This window comes from Cebus imitator, unplaced genomic scaffold (genome assembly GCF_001604975.1).
Source record: "Cebus imitator isolate Cc_AM_T3 unplaced genomic scaffold, Cebus_imitator-1.0 Scaffold440, whole genome shotgun sequence".
Classification (NCBI taxonomy): Eukaryota; Metazoa; Chordata; class Mammalia; order Primates; family Cebidae; genus Cebus; species Cebus imitator.
The window spans coordinates 6,043-25,059 of NW_016107755.1; positions in this window are offsets into that span (position 1 = coordinate 6,043).

Consider the following 19,017-nt stretch of genomic DNA (forward strand, 5'->3'; position numbering starts at 1 on the left):
AGGAACAGTCCATGTTTTCATTGATTTGTGGGATCTATAAATCAAAACAATTGAGCTCATGGACATCGAGACTAGAAGGATGGTTACCAGAGCCTGGGAAGGATAGTGGAAGGGTTGGGGGAGGTAGAGATGGTTAATGAATGAATTAATTAAATGAGTTAAATTGATTTTTAAAAATAAATGAATTAGAAAGAATGAATAAGACCTATTCTTTGATAGCACAACAGGGTAACTATAGTCAATGATAATTGTATATATTAAAATAGCATGAAGAGTATAACTGGATTTTTTGTAACTCAAAGGAGAAGTGCTTGAGGGAATAGATACCCCATTCTCCATGATGTGCTTATTTCACACTGCATACCTGTATCAAAACATCTCATTTATCCCGCAAATACATACACCTGCTATGTACCATAAGAAGCAGAAATTTTTAAAAATTGAAAATAAAGCCATGACACACATTTAAATCTAATTACTTTATAACCTGTATTTAATAATTTCAATACCTAAAGTTTTGTGGATCTGATACTGCTGTCTAGTTTTTAGGTTTTGTTTTCTTCCTTGCTGATTTTTACTCATGGTGTCTGTTTTCACTTGTGATTTGAGAATCATGACTATAAATTTATTTTTCTTGGAATGCTATCCATCGAGGTCAAGGCTGCAGTGACACTAGCATAGCTCACTGTGGCCTGGACCTCCTGGGCTCAGGCAGTCCTACTGCCATGGCCTCCCAAAATTCTGGGATTGCAAATTAAGGTGTGATCTTTCACAGAGAATTTGCATGTTTTTTCCAAGCATATGGAGACATTACCATTTGAGGATTATTTTCTTTGTTATTATATTTTTAATTTATAAAAAAATTTTTATTGACACACTGTTACTGTATATACTTATGGGATACAATTTAATGTTTTGATACATATATATGCTGCATAATTTGAGGATTATTTTAAATATGGATTATTTTAAACCATAGGATATCAGTCTGGATTGTGTGACTTGTGGCTACAAACTGTCAAGTCTGACCCACAGACACTGACCCAGTGACAGATGAACAAATGCACTCAGACACAGATATCCAGTGACAGAGTGGGATAGGGGACCAGGCCACTTACAGACATCGAGAAGGGTGCTGTAAAGAGTCAGCAACCAGGGCCCTCACAAGCTGGTGCTGCAGGCATTTATTCAGTATAGATTTAATGACGAAGGCTTTGAGTCAACACACTTGTGGGTAATTAACATGATCACCCTTCCCAGAGAGAGCAGTCTTACAGATGATTAAAGGCCATGTTCCAGCACCTAAGTAAACTAACTTATCTAGATCAGTTTCTTTACATCCCCTATTTATCTAACTTAAGCTTTCAGGCACCAGATAAGAGAATCTGGCTGCCTTCAGCCAAATCCTATTACAAGGCTTTTGCAAGATCTTCTGGCCTTCCAAGAAGGTTTGCATCCATTTTACAACTTTTCCCACCACCCTGACTGAACTCTGGCATCTCCCCCTTTTCTGCTTTTTGCATCAGGTTTTATTGATTGAAGAGCACAGATGTGTGCAAGAACAGATTTGTCTGGCCCAGTAGTCACTGCTTGTATTCCAGCTTCACAACCTAGAATTAGTAAATAACATAGGACAAACATGAGTGTAATCAATAACATTCTTTTCCAATCAAGGAATGACCCCTCCAGGAGTGGAGGTCAATCCAGGAGAAATGTTCTTGTACACCCTTCCATATGGCTGTTTGTTGGGTGTGTAGATCTACAGCATGTAGGGATTCTGGAATTTTAGTTTTAAGTTGCTTTACATCTGCTATTAAATTATCATGGAATGTTCCCCAGAGGTGTTGTTTCACCTTATCCCAACTATGTATGGACTGATTCCAAGGTACAGAGGTGACACAGATATGCTTATGCTCCCAGTCACAATTTAATTGCTGTCAGAATGCCAGTGCATCTTGTCACTCCCCTACATATTCCAAAGCAGTTTCGAGAGCTTGCAGACATGCAAGAATCTTTTGATCTATACCTTGCTGTAAGAGAAGTTCATTGGACACATTTCTGGCCAGATTATCTACAAATGTCACTGTTTGCACTGATTCAGTAATAGATGCTACAGCCACACTAGCAATAGCTGGGATGACTATGTCTGAGACTATAAAGGCTGTAAGTGTAACTATGAATCTTTTGTGTCTGACCTGGGATAGGACACATTCTAAGTTGGCAAGGGCAGAAAAACCTTGCCAATTGCATGTTAAATTGACTGGAAAGCCTCAGATTGTCTCCTCATTACCATGACACTAGTAATATTTAAATTAGACATACTATAATTAGAGATACAAGAGGCAAACCAAGCCTGCCCCTGCACTCGGGTCACAAACATGTTTTGGGGTGTAATAGAAATATCAGTTCCCATAAGGAAAACATGGATGGGTAGTGCAAATCAGGCACTGATCATGTGATTATGAAAAAAGGTCATAGTATAATTGTGACTGGAATTATGATATGTCCCAGGTGTTAAGTGGGGGTTGCTAAGATGTCCCAGGTGCCATAGAGTGTCTTGGGGTGGCATGGATTCTACTTGGAGTCTGGGACATCCCATCCCCCTATCGGCCTAAATTATAGGGGAACAGGACATGGCTACAAAACTGTCATTGATGCCATGATAGACGCAGACATCAGCATGATCAGCCTGCAAGTGGCTGTGGGGCTCCAGTCTAAGATGGTATAATTGCCTAACTGGAGGCTATGGGCCTGTTTCCCATGACAGACCTCCCAGCTAAAGTGGAACCCATTACTTTCCTGGCTTTGTTCTTTAGCACAGGAAAGAATGTTTGGGAAAGTGGCATTCATTGCATTGCCCAGTTTGAGGCTACCTGCAACTAAGACTGTTAAGGCATTTCCTTTGCTATGATGTAGCCATACATGTGTTTGGGCAGGTACGCAGTAAGGGTTAGAACTTTTATAACTCACACACATTGGGAGGACAGTGGAGTGATATGTAGTGTTACCTGGCACCTTAATCCAATGTGTGCCATTAATGAGGGACCCCACAGGGGGTAAATCTATCCCTCCCAGCCAAGCAGTTACATTATTAGAGGCTGGGAAGGGGGTGTTTTCCCAGGTGAAAGGATGAAAGAAAGGCGGATCTGAGATATGAGCCCAATGGAGTGTAGCAGGTGCAGGTTGCAGACAAAGCAAGAGCATAAAAAGGGCCAATACCCCACGTGAGTTGAAATGTACAACAGAGAGCATAGCAAGGAATAAATTATCTGGAGTGAATGGGGTCTATGTCTAGCACAGGATTCATTCAGCCTCCTAAGTTTTCTTCTTCAGCATTCCCCAGGTGATGTCTGGGGCCTGTTTTGTCTGAGAAATCTGCATCGTCCAGGGCTACAGGTCCTGCAGGGTCATTTCCTTCACTTCTGGTATCAGGTTGGGTTCTAGCCATGACATGGTAAGGTTTGATGCATCGTACTGGAATCCAAAGAGGACATGAGGGGGAGTGACCACAAGCATATCATCTCCCCCATGTTAGCAAATTATTTGGACCTCACCATTGATTACTATTTCCATAATTCCATGAAACTGCAGGTTTTATGTCTTGAGAGGTTTTAGCAAAGTACTTTTCTATGGCTGATTGAAATTTGTCATCTAAATTTTAAAAATTAAGGGTAAATAAGGTTTGTGCTAGTAGTGTTACAGGATCCTTATACTCGCTCTTTTTTTGTTTTCCGAGCATATTTTTAAGGGTGGAGTGGGCACGTTCTAGTATGGCCTGTCCTTGGGGTTTATATGGGATGCCTGTGGAATGCTGGATGTTCCATGTGTGACAAAATTGTTGAAATTGTGAGCTGGTATAAGCTAGACCATTATCAGTTCTAATTTTTTGGGCTGCCTTAGTAATGCAAAAGTTAAGAGAAGATGTTTAATGACATATGGAGTAGACTCTCCAGGCGGAGCGTGTGTGCTAATTAGATGAATGTTGCTATAAACAGATACATGTACATATCTTAGTTTTCCAAATTCAGGCACATGTGTAACATTTGTCTGCCATAACTGATTAGGTTCTAGTCCTATAGGGTTAACACCTGTAGAAGGAGGGGACATGCCTGTGTGCTGACAATTAGGGCATTGCAGGATAATTTGTTTAGCTAGTCTTTGGGTAAGTTGAAATCATTTAGTTAAGTTTCTCCAATTTTGGTGGAAAAATTGATGCAATTAGGTGGCTTGGTCAAGCGGTGATATCATAACCTACAGGTCTGCTTGATCATTGCCATAAGCCAAGGGGCCAGGCAGTGAGCTGTGGGCCCACATGTGTGTGATAAAAACAGGATCTCGAAATTGCTGAAGTCAAAGAAAAAGGGCACACAAGGTGGGCTCGAGAGTAGATTTAATTAGGGCTGTCTCAAGGTTCTGCAATAAATAAACAGAGTAAGCAGAGTCACTAACAATATTGATGGGCTGAGCAGAGAAAGTTTCCAGGGCCCATATTAAAGCTCAGCTCTCTGAGTTCTAATAAATCCAGATCAAGTGAGGGAATTATGTAGTCTCCACCAAACAACTGCTTTTCCATGTTTATCAGAGCTATCGGTAAACAGTGTTAAAGAGTTAGGTATAGGGAATTGAACTACTTTTGTAGACAAAACCACAGAAGTACAAGGTAAGAACTAAAGGAGCTTGTCAGCAGGAAGGGCATGCTCTATATGGCCTGTGTAATCATAGAGAGCTATTTGTAGGTCCATAGATAATGGCAATAATGCTTTGAATTGCTTTTTACTTACAGGAATTCTGATGGTATCAGGGTCATGACCTAGCAATTGATTGCATCATCTGCAGTCTGAATAGATGACTTTACTGACTAACTGGATATAGGGAGAGAGTGTTTTAGTCCCAGTATGTGAGCAAAAAAACCATTCTAGAAAGTGTAGCCCTGGGGTCATCTGTCCATTTTAACACTGTAGGGGAGTGTTTGGTTGGAAAGACAAACAATTGAACTGAATAGTGCAGGTTTATACAATCTAGTTGCCTGTGACAAATGGCTCAATGTCCCCTTTTGCTACAGGGGTTAAATACCTGGGAAAGTGAAGGGCAGCATTGCATTTTGAGATAGAAAACAGGTTTTGCAACTTATTAGTAGGTATGCCCAAGGTGGGGCGAAGTCAGTTAATATCACCTAGCAATTTCTTATAATCATTTAAGGTGTGTAAGTTGCTAGCAATTAATTTAACCTTTGAGGTCTTACTGACCAAGAAGTTAGTACGTACCCAAGATATTTCCAAGGAGAAGACATCTGTACTTTTTCAGGTGCTGTGATTAAACCTCTTAACTGTGTATTCCTTATGACAGAGGCATATAAACTTAAAAGTACTGGTTACATTGAGGCTGCCAGTAATACATCATCCATGAAAATAATCTTGCAATTAGAAAATTATTTTCTACTGGGGAATAAAGCCTGATTTACATGATACTGACACATGGTAGGACTGTTGAGCATTCCTTGAGGAAGCACTGTGCAATGAAATTGACAAGTTGGCATTTCATTATTGATAGCTGGTATTGTTAATGAAAATTTTTCTCTGTCCTGTTCTGTGAGGGAAATGGTAGAAAAGCAATATTTTAAGTCAGTAGCAATTATAGACCAATCTTGAGGAATCACTGCAGGGGAAGGGAGGCCCTGTTGAAGAGGCCCCATAGGTTGCAGATTAGTATCATTAGCCCATAAGTCATGCAAAGGTCTCTATTTGGCAGACTTTGAGAATGATAAAAATGGGTGAATTCCAAGAGCTGTTAGATGGTTCTATATGGCTGTCTTTTAATTGCTCCTCAACTAATTCATGGGCTCTTTGTAATTTCTCTCCATTCAAAGGCCACAGTTCTACCCAGACAGGATCTTGAGAGAGCCATGTCAGGGGCTAGGGGAAGGATAATAACTGTGGTCATTATTAGAAAGGAGTCTGCAGACTGACCCCCCCAATTGTGCTAATAGGTCCCATTCCCAAAGTTTAACAGGGATGGGCATGATTAGAAGTTGGTTAACTGCCTTTCTTCCTTCCAAATCAGAGCATTTTAGGGGGCTCGTGCTCTGCTTGGCTGTGTGCACCTCCCTGATATTGAAAATTTTTTGTTTATGAGTGACCCAAGGCCAGGTTTCTGGGCAATTTTGATTGCTACTGATTGAAATATCCACCCCTGTGTCTAATAAGCCAGTAAAACTTTTATCTCCAATTTTTAAGGTAATCATGGGTCTCTGATCTGTGATTAATTGGTTCCAATATACTCTTGTGGCTCCCATGCTTCCAAAACTTCCCTTTCTGCTTTCTTTTTCCTGGGAGTTGGGTACCCAGTATGGCAAAAGAAGTAACTGCGCTATCTTTGATCCAGGGGAAAGAATATGCAGACCTTTACACTCCATCATAACTAGTATCTAGCCTTGATAATCACTATCAATTACCCTGGTGAGAACATTAATTCCTTTACTGGATAGGCTCAATTGCCCTAAGACTAATCCTACTGTTCCCAGAGGCAGTGGGCCCCAGATCCCAGTTGCAACTCTTTTTGGGTCTTCTCCTTCTTTTAACACTAATTCATTGGGGTAGAATAAGTTCAGTCCTGCGCTCGCAGTGGTGGCTGCTCTGAGAGAGAAGACTCTGGCCTTTCCATCTGACCAAGGAAAGCTGCTGGAATTGCCCCAGTTGGGAGCAGGGCCTGGGGAAGGCCCCCCATGAAGTTTTCCATCTGATTACTTAGGGGGTTGCCATTTTTATCAAATCTGGACTTGCATTGATTTGCCCAACGTTTCCTTTTTTTATATCAGGGGCACATAGAAGAGGGTTCTTTCCCTGAGTTACTTTGTTCCCTACTATTGAGGCATTCATTCCCTCTTCATGTGACCTGGTTCTCTACATAGAAAACAATTTGGGTTTCTCTCCCTTTTCACTTTAGGAGGACTTAATGCCATAGCTAATATTCTGGCTTTTTGTGTTTCAGTCCCTACCTGTTGACAAGTTCCCCGACTGTGGTGGCCTTTCCTCCGATTGCCTGCATCACTTGCTGGCAATCCACATTAGTGTTTTCATAAGCCAGTTGCAACAATAAGTTATCAGTGGCTTTGGTTGTGACTAATTTGTCTCTTAATTGCCTGGGTTAACCAATTAATAAACTCAACAAGCAGCTCCTGAGGCTCTTGTTGAACATTTATAAAAGATCCCTGTTGAACTCCGCTTTCAGGAATTCAGTCCCAAGCCCTGAGAGCACACAAAGACACTTGTGCATAGACCTGGGGATAAAAATTCAGTTGTTGTTGTATGTTGGCATGGGGACCCCTCCCCTGGAGCATAGCAGCTGTTACATCTTTCCCAGCCAATTGATTCTGGTTGGCTTGTTGTTCGCACAACTCATCATATCCTTCCCTCCAGTGGAGGCATTGGCTGGGCTCCACAGTTGCTTTAGCTAGCATTGACCAGTCCCATGGGATCATATGGAAGTTTTCTGCCAGAGCTTCAATAATTCCTTTCATAAATGGACTAGCAGCTCCATTTTCTTTACTGCTTTTTCTTAGCTCTTTATAAGCATTAAACAAAATGGGTTCATGTATGCGATTGCCTTGTTGATTTTGCATTACCGGGCAGGCCAAGAGCACCCCTTCTAATGCTACTTGCCATAGCTGCAGTGTATCCCTTGTCTTTTTTCCAATTTATTGGAGGAGGCTCCAGGAAAACCTTCATTTTCTCTTTGTTATCTTGTCCCAGTGATAACAGGGCTGAGGGATAAGGAGGTGGTAAGGTAGGTGACAGTTCTTCCTCCCTCCTCTTTGTAGGCTCTTCTGTGTATAGCAGAGCCAGAGCCACCCTAACTAAAGCCCATAATGTTAGAAATGTTACTAGGATCCATTGCCCCTGAGCATGATGCTGTTTAAGATTTCTCCCCATTTGTTCCCAGAGCTCTACATCTAGGGTGCCTTCTGCTGGGAACCATGGGTTATGGAAGACAACAGGTTGCATTAGGTCTCTTAATTGAGCCTGCAAAACTGAGGCTCCACTAGTTTTAAGCAGCTGTTTCAATACTTTTATATACTGCATCTGTTGTGCTGATAACTGTTTCCCATGATGAAACCCTAGTCTGAACAGTTCCCTCAAACTTGGAAATCCCAAGCGGGCACCAATGACTTACTGACTTACTGACTTGCTGACTTCCTGACTTACCACTTACCAACTGTGCAGTCTTCTTCATCTTCATTTTCTTTTCTTTTTTTTTAGAGGGAGGAGGGGACAGGGGTTTAAGGTATTCACCTTCATTTTCAAGGGTTCTGTAGTGATCCACAATCCGTTACAGCTGCCTCACACAGGGCACCAGCTGTGGGGTCTGACCCAGCAATGCATTCAGACACAGATATCCAATGAAAGAGGAGGATGGAGGACCAGGCCACTTACAGATACTGAGGAGGGTGCTGTAAAGAGTCAGCAGCTGTGGCCCTCACAAGCTGGTGCTGCAGGTATTTATTCAGTAAAGATTTAATGACAAAGGCTTTGAGTCAACACACTTGTGGATAATTAACATTGTCGCCCCTCCCCCCCAGAGACAGCAGGCTTACAGATGATTAAAGGCCAGATTCCAAGGCCTAAGTAAACCAACTTATCTCATTAGTTTCTTTACATCCCCTATTCATCTAACTTAAGCTTTCAGGCACCAGATAAAAGAATCTGGCTGCCTTCAGCCAAATCCTATTCTGAGGCTTTTGCAAGACCTTCCGCCTTCCAAGAAGGTTTGCATCTATTTTACAACTTTTTCCACCACCCTGACTGAACTCCTACAACAAACCATGTAAATAAGGTATTGTTGGTTGTTGTGGTTACAATTTATTTCTCAAGGGTTATTTCCCCCTACCCTTCACTGCACCAAATTTGGAGACAGGCAATTTTGCTTACATTTCCTTAGAGGAGGGGCAAGTTTATTTTTAGTTTACATTCTCACTGAAAGTTACAGATTTATGTGATTCCTCCTCAACCTTGACCTTGGGCTGATCCAACTTTGGCTGTGATAACTGAAGCTTAAGTTCTTTGGGTTTGGCAAAAGTTGGCTATAGTACTTCCCTTACCTCCTGGGTCCTACTTGGTCTTTAATTTTAGCATTTCATACTTTTATTCATGGAGTCCTTTAAGAAGATTTTGAAGTCCATAACTTAGATTTTCAGTGTATTTTCAGTCAGGACACCTCACCCATTATATAGACAGAAGTTTAAGTTGTCATTGGATTGTTTTGAGAAATAAATGGTGGTGTATTTACAGGCACTAGCATAGTGTTTGGCACTTAATAAGCATCCAATAATAAAGGACAAAGGGAAAATAAAAAGACAAACATACATACATAGATGGCATGTGTATTTTGAGATTTTGATTTGTAGTACTGTCCCAGTAGATTTCTTTTTACTTATCACATAGCATTTGAAAGAGGCAAAGAAGTAGGGAGGGAGACTCTTCCCAAAGATAAAGGAGAACTGGAGGACACTGAGTGGGTCTAAGAGGATTTTCTGGTCTACTCAGTTTGTACAGTTTGAAGTTACAAATCTAAATGAAGAAAGTCATGTAATTACAAATTATCAGGGGAAAATTCTCTCCCCTCCTCTATTATAAACTGTGATAATATTATTATTCTTCTTGCTGGTCAGGTTGTATCCTGAGGAAACAATAGACACCCAAAGCCTAAAGAGTTATGACTTGTGTGTTGAGAGATCAAAGAGAAATTGTTCTGAGGTTGATCATTGTGATCCCCCCTCCCCACAAGAGTTGGAACCATGGTTAAGCTCAGGTGACAGTTTCACTAGAGCTCACTCCCAAACCTGATGAGGCTGCAGGTCTCCAGAACAGCTCCCTATTTTTCTGGCTGTCCCATTGGCCAAACCTTCTGTGTTCTTTTCTCTGGTTCTTTTCTTGATCTTGATTGTTGGAAATAAGAGCTTGGAGTCACCGGGAAAATGAGCACTCAAACAAAAGACTTCTCAGTGGCCGGGCACGGTGGCTCACGCCTGTAATCCCAGCACTTTGGGAGGCTGAGATGGGTGGATCACTAGGTCAAGAAATCGAGACCATCCTGGTCAAAATGGTGAAACCCCATCTCTACTAAAAAAAAATACAAAAAATTAGCTGGGCATGGTGGCGCATGCCTATAATCCCAGCTACTCAGGAGGCTGAGGCAGGAGAATTGCCTGAACCCAGGAGGTGGAGGTTGCGGTGAGCCGAGATCATGCCATTGCACTCCAGCCTGGGTAACAAGAGCAAAACTCTGTCTCAAAAAAAAAGAAGACTTCTCAGCAAGGGAAATTTACTTCTGCAGAAGGATGCTGCCTGCATCTGATGCAATCACAGGAGCACACCAAACAGAGTAGAGCAGAGTAGGACCTGTTTCTATGTCCTTTCCTATTAATTGGATTCAGACTGCAGAGTCTCAGCTCAACCAATTGGCTAGTGTTTGAAATTTAATATGGCTAATTAGGTGGGAAGGGAGAGGCTGTCCATTGCAAAGGCACAAAGCGCTGTTTACAGAACAAGTATAAGGTATGTCTAGGCATGGCAAAGGTGGAAGGATTGTTTACAGAACAGGAAAGAACAAGAAAGCACAGGGAAGTTTGAAAAGGAACTTATTGTCCTTAACAATTTCCCCCTCTTGATTTTATAGTTCTTCGTCTTCAAATTTTTCTAACAGATTCTTGCCTTGTTGTTCTTCTTATTTGTCTAAAAGGAAATGTTTATCTGAATAAGGTGGAGGAGAACCAAGACAGGTCTTGGGAAGAGCTGTTTCTGTAATGCTTTGCACTAGTCCACGAATACAGGGTATGATGCAGCACCCTACAAGAACAAGGACACCAATAACAATTACAAGAGATGTAAATATGGAAGTCATAAGCCCTTTTCATTTTTCAAATCATTTCTCCATGAAACCTGTAAAGGGCTCATTTTTTCTAGAATTTGTGTCTAATTCATTGGATAGGAAGAAAAGGCCTTATAAGGCCTTTGTAATTGTTCCATTGGGGGCTGTGTTATTAGGGATAAAAGTACAACATTGGACTCCAGTCATGGCACAGACTCCACCTTTCTCTGCTAACATCATATCAAGGGCTATCCTATTTTCCCAGGCTATTTGGCTGGTGGGGCCTAATGGTTCAGCTATTACTTTAATGGCGTCTTTTGTGTAATTACCAAACTGCTGTTGATTGTAGTAAATGTAATTTATCCAGTCTACATTTTTGTTTATAGTTGACCATCAGAACAAGAAAAATACATTTGAATGGAAGGTTGAGACCAGGAAGGATAATAGAGCACAGTCTGCTGCTGGCCGGCAGCTGACACACTGGCATCGAGAACTGCGAAGGTCTGGGACCTCTGGAACGTCAAACCTCCCCTACACTGGGGGGAGCGTTTCTACAGCTTCCATTCTCCAGAAGGGCATTTCTTTGTCAACTTTTCTTAGTGCAGATTCAAATCCTGTGGCTATTTGATTTCAGGCTTTAAATTCATCTGGCATCCCTCATGGAACGCCAATAGCATCTATGTAAACGTAAGGGTCAAAAGACCTGTGAGGGGAACTTCTTTTCTTATGATTGTCTCTCTTATTATGTTGATGGAATACTAGAGTGAAAGGGATGGCCAACTAAACTAGAGCACAAGTGCCACTCCATCAGAGTGGCATGGTTAGAGTTAGAGTACTGGTTAGAGTACCCAGTAGTGGCCCACCACAGTACCACTATACATCTGTCCAGGGATAAAGAAGGGCAGACTAATGGGTAAGCTCTTGGAAGGGTTTGGTTTCACTGCACCCTGTTAGGTCTCCAAGGGATGTTAATTTTTCCCCTTGCTGTGAGTGACATGAGATGAAATTAACATCCAAAGTGAGAGGCCAGATGGGTGTGCCTAGGTCAGAAGTGGTTAAAATGGGATCACAAACAGCACCAGTCACCAGAATAGAGGTGGGTGTCCTCAGAACCAAGGGCATAGAATCAGATGCAACCTGTGTGCTGATGGAAAGTGCCAGAGAATAAACAAAATTGTTTGGTCTTAAATTGGAGGAAGATGATATGATTTGGATTTGTGTTCCCATCCAAATCTCATTTCAAATTATAATCTCCAATGCTGGAGGAGGGGTGTGTTAGTCAGGGTTCTCTAAAGTGACAGGACTAATGGAGTATATGTAAAGGGGAGTTTATTTATTACGTATTAACTCACATGATCACGAGGTCCCACAATAGGCCATCTGCAGGCTGAGGAACAATGAGAGCCTGTCCAGGTTCCAAAGCTGAAGAACTGGAGTCCAATGTTCAAGGGCAGGAGACATCCAGCACAGGAGAAAGATGTAGGCAGGGAGGCTAGGCCAGTCTCTTCACATTTTTCTGCCTTCTTAAGTTCTAGCTGAGCTGGCAGCTGATTAGATTGTGCCCACCCAGATTAAGGGTGGGTCTGCCTTTCTGAGACCACTACTGAAATGTTAATCTCCTTTGGCAACACTCTCACAGACACGCTCAGGATTAATACTTGTATTCTTCAATTCAGTCAAGTTGGCACTCAGTATTAACCATCACAAGTTCACTCCTTGTCAACTTGAACCTATGCACATCTCCTGAAATCATAAAAAATCTTCAAACAAAGACAATAATAAGGTCATAATTATGCCTAACATAATATAACTATTCTTCATACAACTGGAAACGCACCAATCCCCAACCCAACTACTATTATTTAACGTTAGCAATACTTAAATGCTGATGTGAAGTCAATAAATCTTATGTCACATGATAAAAGAGAAAGGATATAAAATGAATATATTTTCTTAGTACAAGTGTATACATGTACAAACGTGTTTTTAACAAAAGAAGAAGGAAATATGCCAATTACAATGCTCACTTCTGCAGGAGGTCACATGGTCATAGCTGATATTGATGACTACCTTCTTCTACTACCCATTCTGTATTCCCTTTGCCTTCAGCAAGCACCTCAGTAGGTCATGGTTTTTTCCTAGTGGAATGATCCCAACTTTCATTCCTGAAGGGTCTGGATCCTTTGTAGCCCTGCCTGCATTGGGCTGTTGTACTTTCCCATTGACCTTAATCACAGGGCATGGTAATGCTAAGAGATGCCCTAATGTATCTCCTGTATTCCATGCATACATTTCCTTACCTGCATTGCGGAGTAATAGACTGATTTCATCTGGATAGTTCAGGTCAATCACCACAGCCAACGCTGTAACTCCCTGCTTAGCTTGTTGACGTAAAGGTAGAAGGAGCCCAAAGTGTCCAGGTGGCAATCTTAACTTCCAGTTTAGTGGAATCATTGTGTCTCCTGGTGGCAGTATTCCTCCCTCTGGAACTAAGACCTCTAGGCCAGCAGAATGTAATGTCGTGAGAATAGGAAGCAAAACTTTTGCTAATGGGTCACTAGGGGTGATGGTGAGTGGTGCCACTTCCACTTCCACCCCTTGATTCCCGGACCCATGAATCCTGGCTATGGGAGAAACAGGACCATATGTTGGACACTGATTCAGAGCATACACTGCCTTCTGGAGAACTTTGCCCCAGCCCTGCAAAGTACTATCACCTATTTGGTGTTGTAATTGAGACTTCAACAGGCCATTTGACAGTTCTATCAATCCAGCTGCTTCAGGGTGATAGGGAACATGGAAAGACCAGTAAATTCCATGAACATGAGCCCACTACTGCCCTTCTTTAGCTGTAAAGTGAGTGCCCTCATCAGAGGCAATGCTGTGTGGAATACCAGGACAGTGGATAAAGCATTCCATGAGTCCACAGATGGTAGTCTTGGCAGAAGCACTGTTTGCTGGATAGGCAAACCCATACCTGGAGTAAGTGTCTATTACAGTAAGGACAAGCCTCTGCCCTTTCCGTGATGAAAGAGGTCCACTATAATCAACCTGCCACCAGGTAGCTGGCTGATCACCCTGAGGAATGGTGCCATATCGATGACTCAGGGTTGGTCTCTGCTGCTGGCAAATTGGGCACTCAGCAGTGGCCACAGCCAGGTCAGCCTTAGTGAGTGGAAGTCCATGTCGCTGAGCCCATGCATAACCTCCATCCCTGCCACCATGGCCACTTTGTACATGGGCCCATTGGGCAATGACAGGCATGGGTGGGGAAAGGCTGGGTGTTGTCCACAGAACAGGTCATCCTATCCCCTTGATTATTAAAATCCTCCTCTGCTGAGGTCATCTGTTGGTGAGCACTCACATGGGATACAAATATCTTCACAATTTTGACCACTCAGAGAGATCCATCCACATATCTCTTTCCAAATTTCTTTGTTACCAATTTTCCAATCGTGCTTCTTCCAAGTAAGTCCCTGACCATCCAGCCAAACCATTGACTACAGCCCATGCATCAGTATATAATTGCACGTCTAGCCATTTCTCCTTCCATGTAAAGTGCACAACCAGGTGCACTGCTTGAGGTTCTGCCCCCTGAGAAGATTTCCCTCCACCACTGTCCTTCAGGGATGTCCTGGAGAGGGGCAGTAGTGCTGCAGCTGTCCACTCTCGGGTGGTGCCTGCATATTGTGCAGCACCATCTGTGAACGAGGCCCTAGCCTTTGCTTCCTCTGTCAAGTGATCATAGGGAACACTCCATGAGGCTATCAGTGCAGACTGCGGAAGAGAAAGCAGGGTGGCAGGAGTGGAGACCACAGGCATTTGAGCCACCTCCTCATGTAACTTACTTGTGCCTTCAGGACCTGCTCAAGCCCAATCACATGTATACCACTTCCATTTGATGATGGCATGCTGCCATGCACCAACCCACGTTATAGCTAGATGGGTCAGAAAGCACCTAGTTCATAATAGGCAGTTCAGGTCACATGGTGACTTGATGACCCATAGTCAAACGTTCAGTTTGCACCAAAGCCCAGTAATAGGCCAAGAGCTGTCTCTCAAAAGGAGAGTATTCATTTGCAGAAGATGGCAGGGCCTTGCTCTAAAATCCTGGAGGGCTCTGCTATTCACCTATGGGGGCCTGCCCAAAGCTCCAAACATCATCCCTATCTGCCACTGACACCTCAAGCACCATTGGATCTGCTGGGTCACATGGCCCAAGTGGCAGAGCAGCTTGCACAGCAGAGTGGACCATTGTAGAGCCTTCTCCTGTTCTGGACCCCACTCAAAACTTTCAGGCTTTGGGTGACTTGATAAATAAGCTAGAGTAGCACACCGAAATGAGGAATGTGTTGTCTCCAAAATCCAAATAGGCCCATTAGGCATTGTGCTTCTTTTTTGGTTGTAGGAGGGGCCAAATGCAACAACTTATCCTTCACCGTAGAAGGAATATCTTGACAGGCTCCACACCACTGGACCCCTAGAAATGTTACTAAGATAGAAGATCCCTGAATTTTAGTCAGATTTATATCCCATCCTCTGGCAAGCAAACGTCTCACCCATAAGTCCAGTGTGTTTGCTGATTCTTGTTCGCCGGATCCAATCAGCATAATGTCACTGATGTAATGGACCAGTATAATATCTTGCAGAAGTGAAAAGTGATCAAGCTCTCTCTGAATAAGATTATGACACGAGGCCGGAGAGTTGACATATTCAGAGGTAGGACAGTAAAGATGTATTGCTGGCTTTGCCAGCTGAAGACAAATTGCTTCTGGTGGGCCTTATGGATGGGAATGGAGAAAAAGACATTTGTCAAGTCAGTGGCTGCATACAAGCTACCAGGAGATGTGTTAATTTGCTCAAACCACATCTGATACAGCAGCTGCAATTGGAGTCACCACTTGGTTAAACTTACGGTAATCTGGTGTCATTCTCCAAGATTCATCTGTCTTCAGCACAAACCAAATGGGAGAATTAAACGGGAATATGGTGGGAATCACCACCCCCGCGTCTTTCAAGTCCTTGATTGTGGCACTAATGTCTGCAATCCCTCCAGGGATGTGATTTTTTTTTAAATTTATTATTTTTCTGGGTAGAGGCAGCTCTAATGGCTTCCATTTGGCCTTTCCCACCATAATATCCTCACCCTATCAGTCAGGGAGCCAATGTGGGGGTTCTGCCAGCTGCTAAGTATGTCTATGCCAATTACGCATTCTGGCACTGGGGAAATAATCACACTGGAGCCACTGTAAGTCCAACCCAAGCTAAAACTCCATTAATTAGCTGAACTTCATAAGCCCCTACTTTTTTTTTTTTTTTTTTGAGACAGAGTCTCACTCTGTTGCCCAGGCCAAAGTGCAGTGGTGCGATCTGAGATCATCACAACCTCCACCTCCCCAGGTTCGAGTGATTATCCTGCCTCAGCCTCCCGAGTAGCTGGGACTGCAGCCACGTGCCACCATGCCTGGCTAATTTTTGCATTTTTAGTAGAGACAGGTTTCACTGTGTTAGCCAGGCTGGTCTTGAACTCCTGACCTTGTGATCTGCCCACCTCGGCCTCCCAAAATTCTGGGATTACAGGCCTGAGCCACCATGCCCGCCTCATGAGCTCCTACTTTAACCAGAGGGCCACAATGACATTTTGGGTTTCCTGGAATTAACATCAGCTCAGAGCCAGTGTCCAGTAATCCCCAAAATGTCTAATCATTTCTGTCTATTCTGATTGCCACTTTCCCTCTGCTGTCCATTTTGGTAGCTATGCCCACCTTGCCCTTTGATGGTTGAGTGCCGCCCCTTGGCCCCTGCCACCTCTGGATCCAATTATTCCTCTGGTATTTAAATTTTGTAGTTGAGTGACTGCAGTTCCCACTGGTAGATCTGACATACAGAGAAGAGCAATTACAGGGCTCTTCAAAGATGCAGGTGCTGCCCTTACACATCTATTTTGCAAGGCATTGGTCAAGGGTGTATCTTCTGGACCCTCCCAGCTGGGATGAGTAGGTCTAATGTGACTAATCCACTCCACCATCCCAAGCTCCCTAAGCCTTTGGATCCGTTCCTCTACATTAAACCAACGGAGATGAGACATTTCCAGCTTACTCACAGTGGGCCATCTTTTAATCCATATTTTAGCTAACCAAGCAAATAAACTATTAGAACCTTTTTTTAACTCCCCAAGCTGCAACATTAAATGCGGAGTCCCTACTTAGTGAGTGAGACCAAATCAATAAATTCAGCCTGATCTAACTATGTTTCTGCCACCATTATTCCACACCTTTAGTATCCATTGCAATGCCTGTTCTCCAGGTTTCTGTTTATAGAAATTAGAAAACTCAAGCAGTTCTTTTCAAGTGTAGTGCACCTCCTCAAGGGTCACACTCTCAATCTCACCTCTAGAGGACCGTCAGGAAGTGATACCTAACACCGTACTGGCTTGACTCCAGGCAGGGCAGAGATGATAGAAACCAGTGAACGGCTGGTAGCTGCCATTGGAATTAAAATGTGTGTGATCAGGGAAGACATGGGGGTTAGTACCTGACACGACTGTGTTGGTGATGGTCTGAGTAGAAATGTCAGTGGTATTAGTGGGTACAAAAGGGGCAGAGAGTGGCAGAGGTTGCAGTAGCCTCAGAGGCTGTGGTAGAGGCCAAGAAGGCCAATGAGGCCGAAGCAAAGGCTGTGGAGGTGACAGATACTGCTGTGGATGACGTAGTGGTCTCAGAGCCTGTGGTGGAAGCCATACTGCTTCCAGACCCTGAAGTGACCTCAGAGGCTGTGCTGTCAGCCATGTTGTTCACAGATACTGTAGCGGAAGCCGTCATGGTCTCAGTCTGTGGAGGAGGCTGTTGTGGGCACAGATACTGTTATGGAGGCAGTGGGGGTCTCAGAGTTTGTGAGGGAAGCCATGGAGGTTTCAATGGCTGTAGTGGTCTCAGGTCTTGTAGTGGAGGCTGTGGTGGTCTCAGAGCCCATCATGGACAAAAATCCCCCAGGGTGCTCAGAGGCTATCATGGAGGTAGCTGTGGGCACAGAAGCTATTGTGGAGGTAGTGTGGGTCTCGGAGGCTGAGGTGGCCTCAGAGGCCATAGTGGAGGCTAGGAAGTGGTGGAGACAAATATTTTGAAAGAGGACGTGGTAGTCTCAGAGGCTGTGGAGAAGGCCCCAGTAGTTTCAAAAGCTGAGGTGGGAGCTATGGTAGGCACAGAGGTTATCATCCACGTTGTGGGGATCTCAGAATCTTCTAGAAGCTACTGTGGTCACAGACTCTGCAGTGGCTCCTGAGGCTGTGGTGGAAGCCCAAGTGATCTCAGAGCCTGTGGTGGCTTCAGAGGCTTTGATAAAGACTGGAGTGGGCACAGAAGTTATCTTGGAGAGAGCAGTGCTCTTGGTAGAGGCCATGGTAGGCACAGACATGCTCACGGAGGCTATGGTGTTCTGAGAGACCGTGGTGGACGCGAACGCTGTAGTGGTCTCGGCAGGCATATGGTGGCTGTGGAAGTGGCTGGAGAGGGCACAGACTCTACAGCTGTCCCAGAGACTTTTGTGGAGACTGTGGTGGTCTCAGAGTCTGTGGTGGAGGCTGGGGGTTCTCAGAGCCCGTGGTGATTTTAGAGCCTGCGATGAAGACTGTGGTGGGCAGAGATGTTATTGTAGAGGTCATGGTGGCCTCAGAGGCTGTGGAAGAGGCTGCAGAGGATTTAGAGGCTGTGTTGAGAACTGTGGAAGGCGTAGATGTTATCATGGAGGGTGTGGTGTTCTTGGGGACGGTGGTGGATGCAGATGCTGTGGTGGCATCAGTATGTGTTTTGGTGTCTGTGTGGGGCACAGACTCTGCAGTTATCATGGAGGTTTGGGGAAAGTGTTATTCGAAAACCTCATCCAGCTCCCGGCGAGGTGGCTCACGCCTGTAATCCCAGCACTTTGGGGGGCCAAGGCAGGCTGATCACCTGAGGTTGGGAGTTCAGATTCAGCCTAACCAGCTCTACTAAAAATACAAAAGTAGCTGGATGTGGTGGCATGTTTCTGTAATCCCAGATACTCAGGAGGCTGAGGCAGGAGAATCGCTTGAACCCAAGAGGCAGAGGTTGCAGTGAGTCAGGATCGCACCATGGAACTCCAGCCTGGGCAACAAGAGTGAAACTCCATCTCAGAAAA